Source organism: Humulus lupulus, chromosome 2 (assembly GCF_963169125.1).
Source record: "Humulus lupulus chromosome 2, drHumLupu1.1, whole genome shotgun sequence".
Lineage (NCBI taxonomy): Eukaryota > Viridiplantae > Streptophyta > Magnoliopsida > Rosales > Cannabaceae > Humulus > Humulus lupulus.
This window is the reverse complement of record NC_084794.1, coordinates 73,527,926-73,540,954: the sequence shown is the minus strand read 5'-3', so window position 1 is coordinate 73,540,954 and position 13,029 is coordinate 73,527,926. Positions and strand designations below refer to the sequence as shown.

General features: G+C 36.9%; 1 long non-coding RNA gene across 1 annotated transcript; it reads right to left on the bottom strand.

The window, feature by feature from the left end:
- Positions 1 to 2,490: 2,490 nt before the first annotated feature.
- LOC133818037 (uncharacterized) lies at positions 2,491 to 3,238 on the bottom strand. Its single transcript, XR_009885765.1, has 2 exons — positions 3,016 to 3,238; positions 2,491 to 2,820 (listed from the first exon to the last, which is right to left on the bottom strand). It is a non-coding gene; the product is annotated as an uncharacterized LOC133818037 (long non-coding RNA).
- Positions 3,239 to 13,029: the final 9,791 nt, after the last annotated feature.

Below are 13,029 nucleotides of genomic sequence, written 5' to 3'. Positions count from 1 at the left end.
ATTATGTGTTTTCCCGGCTTGTTTTAGTGTTCTTGAGCTTGTGGGTTTCAAAGATTAAAATGTTGTTTTGATGAGTTTCTAGACTAGGTTTTTGCTGGGTTATGTTGCTGAAAACATGTTAGAATGTTTGTGATAATTGGATTGTATCATTAGGATGGTTTTGGGTGGATTTGAGTGAGGTTTGAGTGTTAAAAATGGTGGATTTTCTGGGTTCGAAGGGGTTGGGTCGCGGCTCAATTCTTGGTGTGTCGCGGCCCTTTGAAGCAGATAGGAGCTGGGGAAGAAGGGCGGGCCGCGGCATGGGGAGTGCTGGGCCGCGGCCCGTGTCTGGTTTTTGGTGAGGCTGGGCCTTTGGTCAATGGCAAGTCGCGGCATAGGAGGCTTAGGCCGCGGCTCTTAAGGGAATTTTTGGCCTTTTGGAGTTTTTAAGCGCGGGAACCTAACCTAGGGTGTTCGAGATCGATCCCACTACCGTGTTTGGTGGAATACGATGTCCCGGAGGTTAGAACTTTAACCGGAAACCTTTATACAATTATTAATGGAATCCCTTATCTTGGTTGTTACTAGATAAAAGCTAGGGCTCAGGAAACGAATCGTGCTCAAGGGGCATCTCTCGTAATCAGAACACTTGGAAGTTAATGGTAAGAGAACTGCACCCTTTTGTGAGTTTATAATGGGACTAAGGGTTCCCTATTCTTGTATGCATTATGAAAGTTACGCCATGAGAATATTAAAACAACGGCCAAAGAGTGTCGGATGTTACATTGGCGCACAGGGCGCGGCTCAGCCACTGGTAGCTGAGGACAGCTTAATATTCACTGAGCTCGGTTTAAGAACAGAGGGTGCGACCTAAGGGCATCGACCTTGATTATTTTGTGATCTAATTATCATTGTTAACTATTAAATATGACGTGTTGAATAGGTGAGTATTAACTTGTGGATTCATGGTTATGTCTATGAGTTATGTGAATAATATGGACTGCTACGTGTATGAACATGCTTTAAGAATTATATGATTATTATCATTATCAATGTTTGTGCTATGATGTTCTGTTTTCTTGCTGGGCCTTGGCTCACGGGTGCTACGTGGTGCAGGTAAAGGTAAGGGTAAGCTTGAACAGCCTTGATTCGGAGAGCTCTCAAGGCAGAATGTACATGACTAGCTACTCGGCTGTCACTTTTGCGGAAGAGACAGGAACAGGAGGACCATAAATGTCTGTTTTGCCCTTAGAGTGGCTAGCGGTTGTTTATACCTTGAAATTGTGTCAACTGACTTTCAACCGTTGTTTCTTTTGGGATCCCTTGCACAAAACATCTAATTATATGAAATGTATCTTTTATGACCAAAACCTTTTAACCCTAATATATTAATGGTTTTAGTAACACATTTTCAACTAAATGACTTGATTAGCAAGTCCTGCACCTTTTATAAATACACAATGTAATGGTCTTGGCTACCCAGGGCATTACAGAAGTTATCGAATTCTCTAGTCAAGAATTCTACTTCAGTTTTAAGGTATTCTCTTTCGCTAAGTTGGTGGGCACCTCTAAAATTGCTAGTACCCTAAGTAGCACTAGATTTTGGATTGTTTTGAAGTGAAGAGAGATATATTGGACAATAGTACTCAAAACGTCGATGATCTTCTTCATTCATTTGTTATTTTATTATTATTATTATTATTATTATTATTATTATTATTATTATTATTATTTGTAAGTATTATAAGCATAAGTGTGTAATAGCGTAATAAGTATACACCAAAAATGTTGTTAAGCCAATTGGAAAGGCTGTCAAGGTACCACTTTAGGCCTAAGAGCTTTTCTAGAACTCTCCGAGGTTCTTAGAAAAGGTTAGAGGGTAACGCTAACACAGACATTATTTAATAACCAATTTTTCTAAGACAGAACAAGTTTGGTTTTTACTGATTTCTAAAATTACACAAATGTTCTCAATACTTTGTTCTTTTTTTATGCTTTAAAATTTTATATTTTTTTTGAAAAAAAAAATCTAAACCTAAAAGTAAAATAAAACAATAACAAAAATAAAAATAGAAATAGAAAAATGAATAAATAAATAACTAAAAATGAGCCCAAAAACAAAAAAAAAATTAAAAAATAAACTAACTAAAAATAAAAATAAACCTAAAAGTAAAATAAAACAATAAAAATGAATAAATAAAAAAACCAAAAATAAAAATTACTAAGGAAAAAAAATTAAAAGGGAAATGAAAAAAAATTATACTACATTTTTTTTAATAAAAAAAAATAAGCCCCTGACACTAATTTTGGTCAACAAAAAATTGATAATTCCTAAAATACCCTTGTATTTAATGTTTTATTAGATTTTAAAATACTTTTATTGTATTTCCTTTTTAGAAAAAAAAAATAAAAAAGAATTTAAATTAGACAAATTATATAAAATCAACTGAGCCTCCTCTTCTTCTTCCTTGTCAAATCTGAACCAAATTGTACAAAACCAAAAAGCCAGAAAGCCCCAAACTCATTCAAATCCCAATTCAATTTTCAACATCTCTAATGACCATTCAAATTAAAAAATGTAATACCCAAATCCAAACTCAGAATCGAAAGCCAAACTAATCATAAACTAAAATCAGATCAAGAAAACCAGCCGCAACCAAAATCTGAAAACAAAAAGATACGAAAAACGAGTTAGTTCCAACATCAAACACATATTCAAGAACTTAGATCTAGAAGCCCAGTCGTCGACAGATTCATCAAATACCTTTTTATCTTCGGTGTTCTTGCAAATTATCTCATTTTACTCCTACTATTCCCATTGCAACAGAGGCATAATTATAACTATTGAAAAAGCTAAAGCAGATTTAGAATAAACACAAATATCAAAAAATAATTTCACTTGAAATATAACCTTTAATTTCTTAGTATGTAACTAAGGGAAACATTGAACAAAACTATATGAGATTTTTTCTTTTGCATTTTCCGTCATTTTCTTGGCCACCAAACAAGAAACACTATATGGGTTTTGTTACTCACCTGCTTGTGAGTCGAATTGGGGCATCTGAAAGAGGTCGCGAATTGTGGCAACCGGAGGAGGAAGATTTGATAAGGAGGAGGCGAATCTGAGCCCCCGAGGTTGCAGATCTGAACACGAGGGTCAATGAATGGGTGCGAGGCTCGATGGACCAGCTGAGTGTGTGGCTTGACAAACCAAGGTGTGAGGCTCGCCGGACCTGGGCTTGGGGCTCACCGACTTTGATAGAGAAGAAGAAGAAGAGTAGGAGGAAGAAGCGGAACAGAATAAGAAATGAAGAAAAAGAAAGAAAAAGATAATTTAATATTAAATTGTTTTTATTTTGTTTTTAAAAAAGGAAATACATTAAAATTATTTTAAAATCTAATAAAACATTAAATACAAGGGTATTTTAGGAATTATTAATTTTTTGTTGACCAAAATTAGTGTCAGGGGCTTATTTTTACCATTTTTATAAACAAAGGGTCTAAAAAATTATTAAGTAAAACACGGGGTCTAAACAAGTAACGGAGAAAAACATAGGGTCTAAAAATGTATAAACCCATTGTAGAATTACCTCCCCGGCAACGGCGCCAAAAATTGATATCGCCCAATAAACTTCTAAGCAGTCACAGTAGTAATCGGGCTATGTCGTATCCATAGAGAGGCAAACACAACTAAAGATTTTATTAGTAAAATAAAGATAAAAATAAATTAGAATTCAACAAATGGATTTCGTGAAAGTAAAATGATAGAAGAGAAAGCTATCAGATAAAGAGCATTGCAAGGTAGAGATGCAGTGTTGTAAAACTTATTTTAATATTGATACTAATTCAAAACACAGTTGCAATTCTACACCATTAATTGCAACTAGAAGATGTATATTTTAAAAACACAAATTAAATAATCTAGATTAAATTGAATCTAACTCATAATTTCATAGCATATCATATTATATATCCAAGAGCGACAAAATACCACTGGCAGAATTCATTAAAAGACATACAATATAACAAATATACTAAAATAAATTAACAATCTAAGTTACATAAGAAAACCAAGACTAAACTTATGTAAAAGATGCTAAATAATTTTAGAAAAGAAATTAGAAGATGAGAAACAAAATAATTAATGACATATGGAAATGAAGCATAAGAATAATCAATATCACTATTGAGAATGAGAAGTACAACAACTACACTCTAACCTCACCAATATTTCTAAAATAGTTTACTCATTTTTGTCACCTAAAACAAGCAAAACTAAGCTAGAAATAAGAAGAGAAACAAAAAACAAAGTGTATTTTTTCCACTCTCCAATCTGATGATTTACACTGGTTTTGGTTCTCTATTTATAGAGAAAATAGGACCCAAAATGTGTAAAATCGTGTACAAAATAGTGGGGGAAATTGCTACAAAAACTAATGAAAATGGGACCAGTGGTTGCTGGTGGAATGGGGGACAAGGAGCCATGTGTCGTGCGGTGAGTGGCTCGGCCAAAAAGATAGCAGTGGAGTATGGAACATGGCAGGCGACGTGGGGACGTGTGTCAGCTTGGCAAGCGCACGGGACCGTGGCGTTAGGCGCGTGGCAGACAGCTCGGCTGCTGGCGTGGCTCGGCTGGACAAATGGCCTGCTGCCATGTGGCATCGTGGGCACCTGCTGAAAGCTTGGGCTGGGCTCGGTTTTGGGCCTAAGTCACCTTCAAAGATGCCACTTTATCATCACTTTTTCAATTATATTTCTTTCTTTCTTCTTTCTTCTTTCTTCTTTCTTCTTTCTTCTTTCTTCTTTGTTTGTGTCAAAAATACATTTTATTTCCTGAAAATTAAACACAAATTAAATCAAAATTAATATTTTCAAATATAAAATATATTACAATAAATCCATGAAAATATTAATTAAAACCTAATTAATTTTAAACTTTAAAACTAATAAAATGATATTTTTAAGAACTAATGAAATATTCTGTTACAAAGCATTCAACATGCTTAATCATTCATTAACAGGCATAATCATAATCATGCGAACTACAGGGACCAACACCCAATCAAGACTATATTCAATATTCGGGTCAAGCCCTAATCATGTACATCACATAATGGGTGCAGTTTCTTACCTCAGGTCCGAGTGTAATGTAAAATAAGAACAACCCTTTAGCATGATCCTGATCCTGAACCCCTAGCGATAACCTGGTCACAACCAAGTATGGAATCCGTCAAAAACAAGTAAATAAAGGCTTTCAGACCAAGTCCTAGCCTCCGAGACATTGAATTCTACTAAACCAAGTGGTAGGATTGATCCCGAGCCTTTAGGTTTGAGTTCCCACACTCAAAACCTCCCCGAGACCCAAAATCCCTTAAGCGCCACGGCCCCCACCCATTTAAGTTGTGGCCCGCTCAAGTTAGAGGCTCGAGCCTCTTCCCTGCCTACACAAGCGCCGCAGCCCACACTCACAGGCATCGTGGCTCAAAAGCCTTAAAATTCACCTACTTCTCCTTTGATCAAGAGAGCCACGACACCCCAAGAATAGGGCTGCGGCTTGACCTGCAAACTCATATTTTCCTTCGTTTTTCTCATGCCAAATCCCTCTGTAAACCTATCCAAACATTTCCAAATCCCATAAACAAAGTTCCCAAGCAACTCAGCAACCGAATACCATCAAAACTCAAGCTACAACCCAATCAAAAACTCGTCAAAACTATAAAATCCAATCAAAGCTTAAAAACTCGAAAACTCAAAACTTAAAGCTTGGATTACCTTTGGTTGAGTCATTTTCCAGTTAAATCCTCCGGCTATCAAGTTTTAATCTTCCCTATAATTTTTACGACTCTAACCTTGCTTGAATTCGAGCCTTAAAACTCGAATTTCCTTCGAAAATAGAACGAGCGGTAAAAAGGAGAACGAGAGATAGAGAGAGAGAAAGAGTTTGAACGTACTTTCCTATTTCTATCAAGTTACTTCGAACTCAAGTAACCTTAAGTAAAACCCAAGGCTTGGGGTCCCAAAAACGCCCCCAAGGGTAAAATAGTAAAAATTTCCAGAATTTCCACTTGATCTGACTAACTCCCATTATATGCTCAAATATTCATTCACATTACCTAATATTCCAATAATCTACTAAATACCCAAAATACCCCTTGACTCACCCCGAGTCAAGTATTAATCTTGTTGTGACTTTCCCTCTAGCTTGCTCCCTAGGATCGCCTCGTGCTGAGTAGCCCAAATATATCCACATAATAATATGGTCCCACATAGATATCACATATATGCCAAATATACACATAACGGGCCAAATTACAAAAATTGCCCTTCTAATAAGAAACGGGCTCACATGTATATTTAATACACCTAAACATGCATATCAAGTCATATCATAATATAACTCACATAATCATGCAATGATACACATATATATCACATAAGCACATAATTTTTCATAGTATCCATCCTGGCCCCCTAATCAAGGCCCTAAGCCTTATTAGGTAATTTGGGACGTTACACTGGCTCTGTCCCTGGCGCCAATTTAATCATAAACTCTATCTCCCTGTGTGGAGGTAGGCTTGGCAGATCCTCTGGAAACACATCCAGAAATTCACAGACTAATATTGTCTTTCTTGGTCCCACTGGCACGGCGTGAGTGGTGTTCACCAATCTAGCTAAGAATCCTATGCATCGCCCCTGCAATAGGTCTCTAGCTCTAAGTACATATATCATAGGTATACGAGGCCCATGCACAGTGCCAACTAATACAAAGGGGTCTTCACCCTCAGGCTCAAAGGTTACCATCTTCTCTTGCAATCTATCGTTGCCCCATTCTTCTCTAGCCAGTCCATATCCATAATTATATATAATTAAGTCATAACCAACTCTATCATGTCAACTGACAACTCCCTGCCATCCACTGTCACTGGTAGTGATCAAACCCATCTCCTAGAAACCACTAACTCCCTATTAGGCACCATAGTACCAAACCCCATAGGATAAAAGTCACACGGTCTGTACAATCCATATATAATCCTACTAGCAACAAAAGAGTGCATAGCACCTGAATCAATCAAGACAGTATAAAGGGTCTCAATGCTAGAAAGCTAACCTGTAACCACCAAGGGACTAGCCTCGACCTCTTCCTGGGTCAAGGTGAACTCCTGAGCTGGCATCAGACTGTCCACCTTCTTGGGCTCTTCTTTTCTGGCTTTCGGGCAGTCCTTCTTCAAGTGTACAACACTCCTACAGACAAAGCAGTCCTTCGCCCGACATTCCCCAATATGGCACCTCCTGCACCTGGTACACTCTGGAAATGCTTTCCAGGTCTAACCGCCACCCTAGCGGCCTATCTATATACTCCATGGCCTCTTATCTAGCCCTGGGGCTGAAACTGTATCTGGAGTCTTTCTCTTTTGGTCACTAGGGCCTCCGCCCCTACCAAAGCCTGCAAATGGAGGTCCCAACCTCCTAGAATCCCTCTTGGTTGCGTTCTCGCGCCAGATCTTGTTCTCTATACTCTCAGCTCTAAGCACCTGCTCCATAGCCTGTGCATAGGTAGTCAATCCTAGCACAGTAGTAATACAAACATCCCAGGCTATCATAGGTTGTAGCCCCTGGAGAAACCTCTCTCTTCTGGTCCCATCAGTGGGCACAAAATCCCCGGCAAACTTTTCCAATCTGTCGAACTTTAGGGCGTAATCAGTCACTGTCATGCTACCCTGAAGTAACTTACTGAACCCCTAAACCTTCGCAGCCTTAACTGCATCATTGTAGTATTTCTCATTGAACAGAGTTCTGAACTCCTCCCATTCCATAACATTCACTACCATGGTCTGGGATACCACTTCCCACCATATTCGGGCATCCTTCTGAAACATGTAAGTGGCGCATGCCACATTCATTACCACCTACCCTCATGAAATCGAGGATGGTGGTTATCATGGTCATCCACTGTTCAAACTTCAGTGGGTTTGAGCTGGCCTCAAAAACTGAAGGGTGTTGTTTACTGAACCTCTCATACAGGGTTTTTCATCTATCTTCCCCTGCCTGGGGCTGTACTGCCGCTGGTACCCTTAGCTGTGACATTGTTGGTACAGCGGGTTGTGGGTTCCCTACTAGAACCTGATGTTGTCTCAAGAGGCGGATCTCATCAACTACCTTCGTAACCTGGCTTGCATATCAGCAAGTACCTGTTGCCAATTTTCTAGAGCTAGCAGTGGGGCTTGCCCTGGTCATTCTCTTCTCTAGCCTGTATCTCTTGGCCAGCCAACCTCTCTGACCTTCGAGGAATCATATTGATATCTAACCCACTCTGCAATGATCAAATCGATCATTAGGTAAGTAATAACTATACCTCTTGCCGCATGATGGTCCAAGACTAAACAAACAAACAGATGCAATGCTAATAAGCATGCCAACACATAGTATACTCAATCATGGTGCTAATAAGCACTTCTTGATATTCATCAGCAAATAACAATGCTAATAAGCATTTCTGGCATTCATAAGCAATTAATGATGCAAGTAAGCATGTTCAAACATTTATACATGTATAATAATGCCAATAAGCATGTTATTTAATCTCTACCAGTGTTAACAGTGCTAATAAGTATTTCCTAGCCTATATGCAAATAATAACGCTAATAAGTGTGTACTTAACTGCATGTCCATATAATAATGCTAATAAGCATGTTCTTCATCATTCATGCAACAGTCAAGGGCAAGACCCTATTAGAATATCTCATGCTCCCTAAACAGGCATGCAAATAAGGCATTTATATCTTATTTAGGCAGTTAAACACATAAGCACATAAATAGTTACCGAACCCTGAGTAGAGCTTGTCTTCAGTGGCGAGTGTACATGCCCAACCAATCTTCAGGGGCCCTTAAACCTTGGCAGCTCTGATACCAATTTGTAACGTCCTCTTAATCAAGGAACGTTACACTGTGTACTTTAAATAGTGTCAGACTTGCTAATCAAGTCATTTAGTCATAAACGTGTAACTAAGGTTAATGTCAAGGGTTAGGTTTAAAATTTTTGGTCAAAAGAATCGTTGACTTTTCATTAAATAGTTTAATACATACATGGGATCCCCAAAATATTACAAACAGATGTTTAAAAGGGTATATATAAGTCAAAAGTAAAATCAGCCTGCCTAAGCAGCAAAATCAAGGATATGACCCTAGTTCCTCTGAGATATCATCGGTCGTGGTGGACGAGCAGCCACATATATACACGTCGCCACCGAAGCTCTCCAACTCATGGTTGGTCTAGCTTTCCTTTTCCCTTACCTGCACCACATAGCACCCGTGAGCCAAGGCTCAGCAAGAAAACTTAAACAGGTGCATGACAGTACATACAGATTCCAAATACTTATCTAGTATGCCCAGCAGTAATAACTTACTCATGCATGCATACAATTACAAATAAATGATCATTGGATCATTCTGGGGCCCGCTGCCCTGAATAGTTGATCATAGATTCAACATGGGGCCCTGTGCCCTAGCTATGTGACCAAGCACTTTGTTTTTTCAACGACCATAGGGTTGACCAATGTAATAGTACCTTCCGGATTGGGCCTAAGCTTCTCGACCAGCGTGTAACGCATTATTGCTGCCCTTGACAAATAAGTCAAGGCTTTAATCAGACATTCAGATATAGATAAGCATACTTCAGACAATACAAGTATGCATACATATAATTCATGGTATCTTAACCAATCAAGTACAAACACAGTAATAACCATGTTCTTTAACAGAGCCAAGCTCTACCTATTCAACAAGGTAAGCAATTCATTAAACAATTGACTAGACATAGAGCATTCAAGCATAACCTAATTCACGTTCATTCTTAGGGGTCGAACCCTACCTATTCATAGTTATAATCAACAGTCCGGCCAAGCCTTATTCACATATATCACGTACTGGGTGTAGTTTTCTTACCTCAGGTCCGAGTATAGCGTAATAATAAGAACGAACATCGAGCACGATCCTGGTTCCGAGCCCCTAGCGATAACCTATTCATAACCATAATATAGGATCCCATCAATAGCAAATAAAGGCTTCTAGATCGAGTCCCAGCCTTCGGGACCTCGAATTCTACTAAATCGGGTTGTAGAATCGATCTCGAGCCTTTAGGTTTGAATTCTCGTTACTAAAACCCTAAAGTAGCCAAAGCTGCCAAGGCGGGCTGTGACCTGCCCCCAAGGGATGCAGCGCGCCTCCTAGAACAGATAGCCCCTCTTGTCTGGAGACAAGACGCAGGTCGTGACTTGCCCCATGGGGCCGCGGCGCGCCTCCGAAACAGAAACCCCACCTGTCCCTGGGTTTGTATGGGCTGCGGCGCCCCAAGAACAGTGTAGTGGCCCGACCCTTCGAACCCAGAATTCCCTATTTTTTCTTCAGCGAAACTCAACCAAAAACCACCCCAAATCAATCCTAGGTACATAATTCAATTCCCATAATAGATTCAACATCTTCCTAGCAACAAAACCCTAGCTCAACACACTCAAAACACCACCCAAAGCTCAAATTCATAACCTTGAGCCCTAAAGCTCAAGAATAGCCAAACCCGAGGGAAAACATGACAGAATTAAATTAAAACAGGGATGTAAAGCTTTACCTCAGATGTGTTTAATGATTTCCTAACTGTAACTAATCTAAATCTAGAGTCAAGCCTTAAATTTCCCAAGCTTTTAGCCAATAATCTCCTTAGCTTCCTCAAGGAATTCTCCCAAAAATGAGAGAGAATGAGGGAGAGAGGGGGAGTCGGTTGGGAGAGAGCTGATAAGAAATTTTTTTGTGTTTTGTGTAGTTTACTTAAGGTTCAAGTAACCTTAAGTAAATCCCGAGGCTCGGGGTACCGAAAATGTCCCCGAGGGCAAAATAGTCAAAATCCTCGATATTCCCTCCTAATCTCACTAACTCCAAAATATCATCAAATATTTATTCCCGTTACCCGATAACCCGGTAACGTACTAGATACCCAAAATACCCCCATGACTCGCGCTGAGTCGGGTATTGGGTCCCGTCGTGACTTTCCTGCTAACTTACTCCCTAGGATCGTCTCGTGCCGAGTCACCCAAATAAACCTACATAATAATATGGTCTCTCACATATATGCACATATATATACAATTATGCCCATAACGAGCCAAATTACGAAAATGTCTCTTCTAATAAGAAGCAAGCCCACATGCATATTTACTACACCTAAACATCATATCTAGTCATATTAGCATATAACTCACATAATCTCATCATTACACACAAATATATCTCACATAAACATATAATTTCATAATTTGTCCCCCTGTCCCCCTAATCAAGGCCCTAAGCCTTATTAAGTAATTTTGGACATTACAGTTACCTTCAAGTCTATTTTAGAAACTAATTAGTTATCATATAGTACAAAAAATTACTCTTATAATTTCAAGTTACCATGAATAGCTTATTAGAAAATGATATTATTTAGTATGCTACATAGTTACTTTTAAAAGCTACATTTTTGTTGCTTTTAAAATCATTTAATACCAATTGGTTACCATTATCAAACAATGTCCTAAAGAATCTACTTTTAAAAAAATTACTTGAAATGTTTCTACAATAGCTTTAAAGTTTTTAAAAAAATAACATATGATATTTTTCAATGTAAAATAAGAATACAAATTTTGGTAAATTAAATTTTATTTAAATTTAAAATTTAGTTACTTTTTTATTAAGAAAATATAAAAAAAGAACTAAAAGGTTGCTTTTTATTCTGGCCATCTGCTCCAGCGACGGTGAAAAAACGTATGTTTCCCACATATCAAAATAACCACATTGAATAGTAGGTCGTGATGGTACCACTCTTGAGCCCAACCGATTAGCGGTATGGCCAGAAAAGATTTTTGAAGTTAAGGAGAAGAGACAGAAAAAAAAAAAAAAGTAATGTTAAAAAAAACTGAAAACTTATAAACGTTGCTGTGGGACAAAAAAAAGTGGAAAGAAGTTCACAAATGGTATAAAACAAAGGTATAATTGTAAATAAAATACGTTACGTTATTATTGTAATTAAGATACAAAAAATTGTACTAAGTGTAAATTTTCCTTAAGAGTAACGATGGAGGCCCAAGAAGTTATCTCTAAAAGGCCAATTCAAGATAGGGCATGAAGTATTAAATGTTGAGAATAGATGAAACTCATAACTACCAAAGAGACCAGCAAACATTGAAGAAAGAACAATTAGTCAATTTGTCCCTCACTTTTGTTAGTAGTATGTTTTTGATCCCTCACTTTTGATATTGTCTTCAAATACTCCCCAAATAACAAAGTTAGTCTTCTTTTACCCCCTCCCAAACTAATTTTCTTGATTAAATCTATCCCCCAGACTTTTTGTCTATAACCAAATATCATATAGATGATAAAAATATATTAGTTGACCCTAAAATTTTATTTTTATTATAAAGTTAACCACACAAATAATTTTTTTATTCAATTATTAAGTAAATTATAAATTAAAAAAAAATTATTCACCTTTTACCTATTATTTATAGAAGTTGATTGCGATTTTTTTGTTGGATTATATAATTGATTAAATATTTAGAAAAATTTTACTGTAGATATTTTTTATAATGTTATTAATGTATCTATTAGCTACAAGTAAAAAAATGAGAAAATATTGATTCGGAAAAAAACTAAAAAAAAAATCTAAACTTATATAGTTTTGTTATGGATTTTTGTTATTTATCTATTTATTAATAAAATTAAGTGTGAGTTTGTTAAAATATTTATTTTTTTCAACACAAATGTATACATTAATTATGAGTAAATAACATATAAAAATAACAACTGAAAAAATTGGATTTATAAATTTTTATATTATTTATTTATTAATTTAATTTTCTAAGATAAATTATCTACACTTATGGCTAATAAAATTATAATTAATTTAATGTGTTTTATGTTTTGAATCAATTTTACTCATTTATATATTGTAACATAAGTTAATAGATATTCACTTAACTAATTTTATATATGTTTCTAATAGTACGTGTTAGAAGCAAAAAAAAA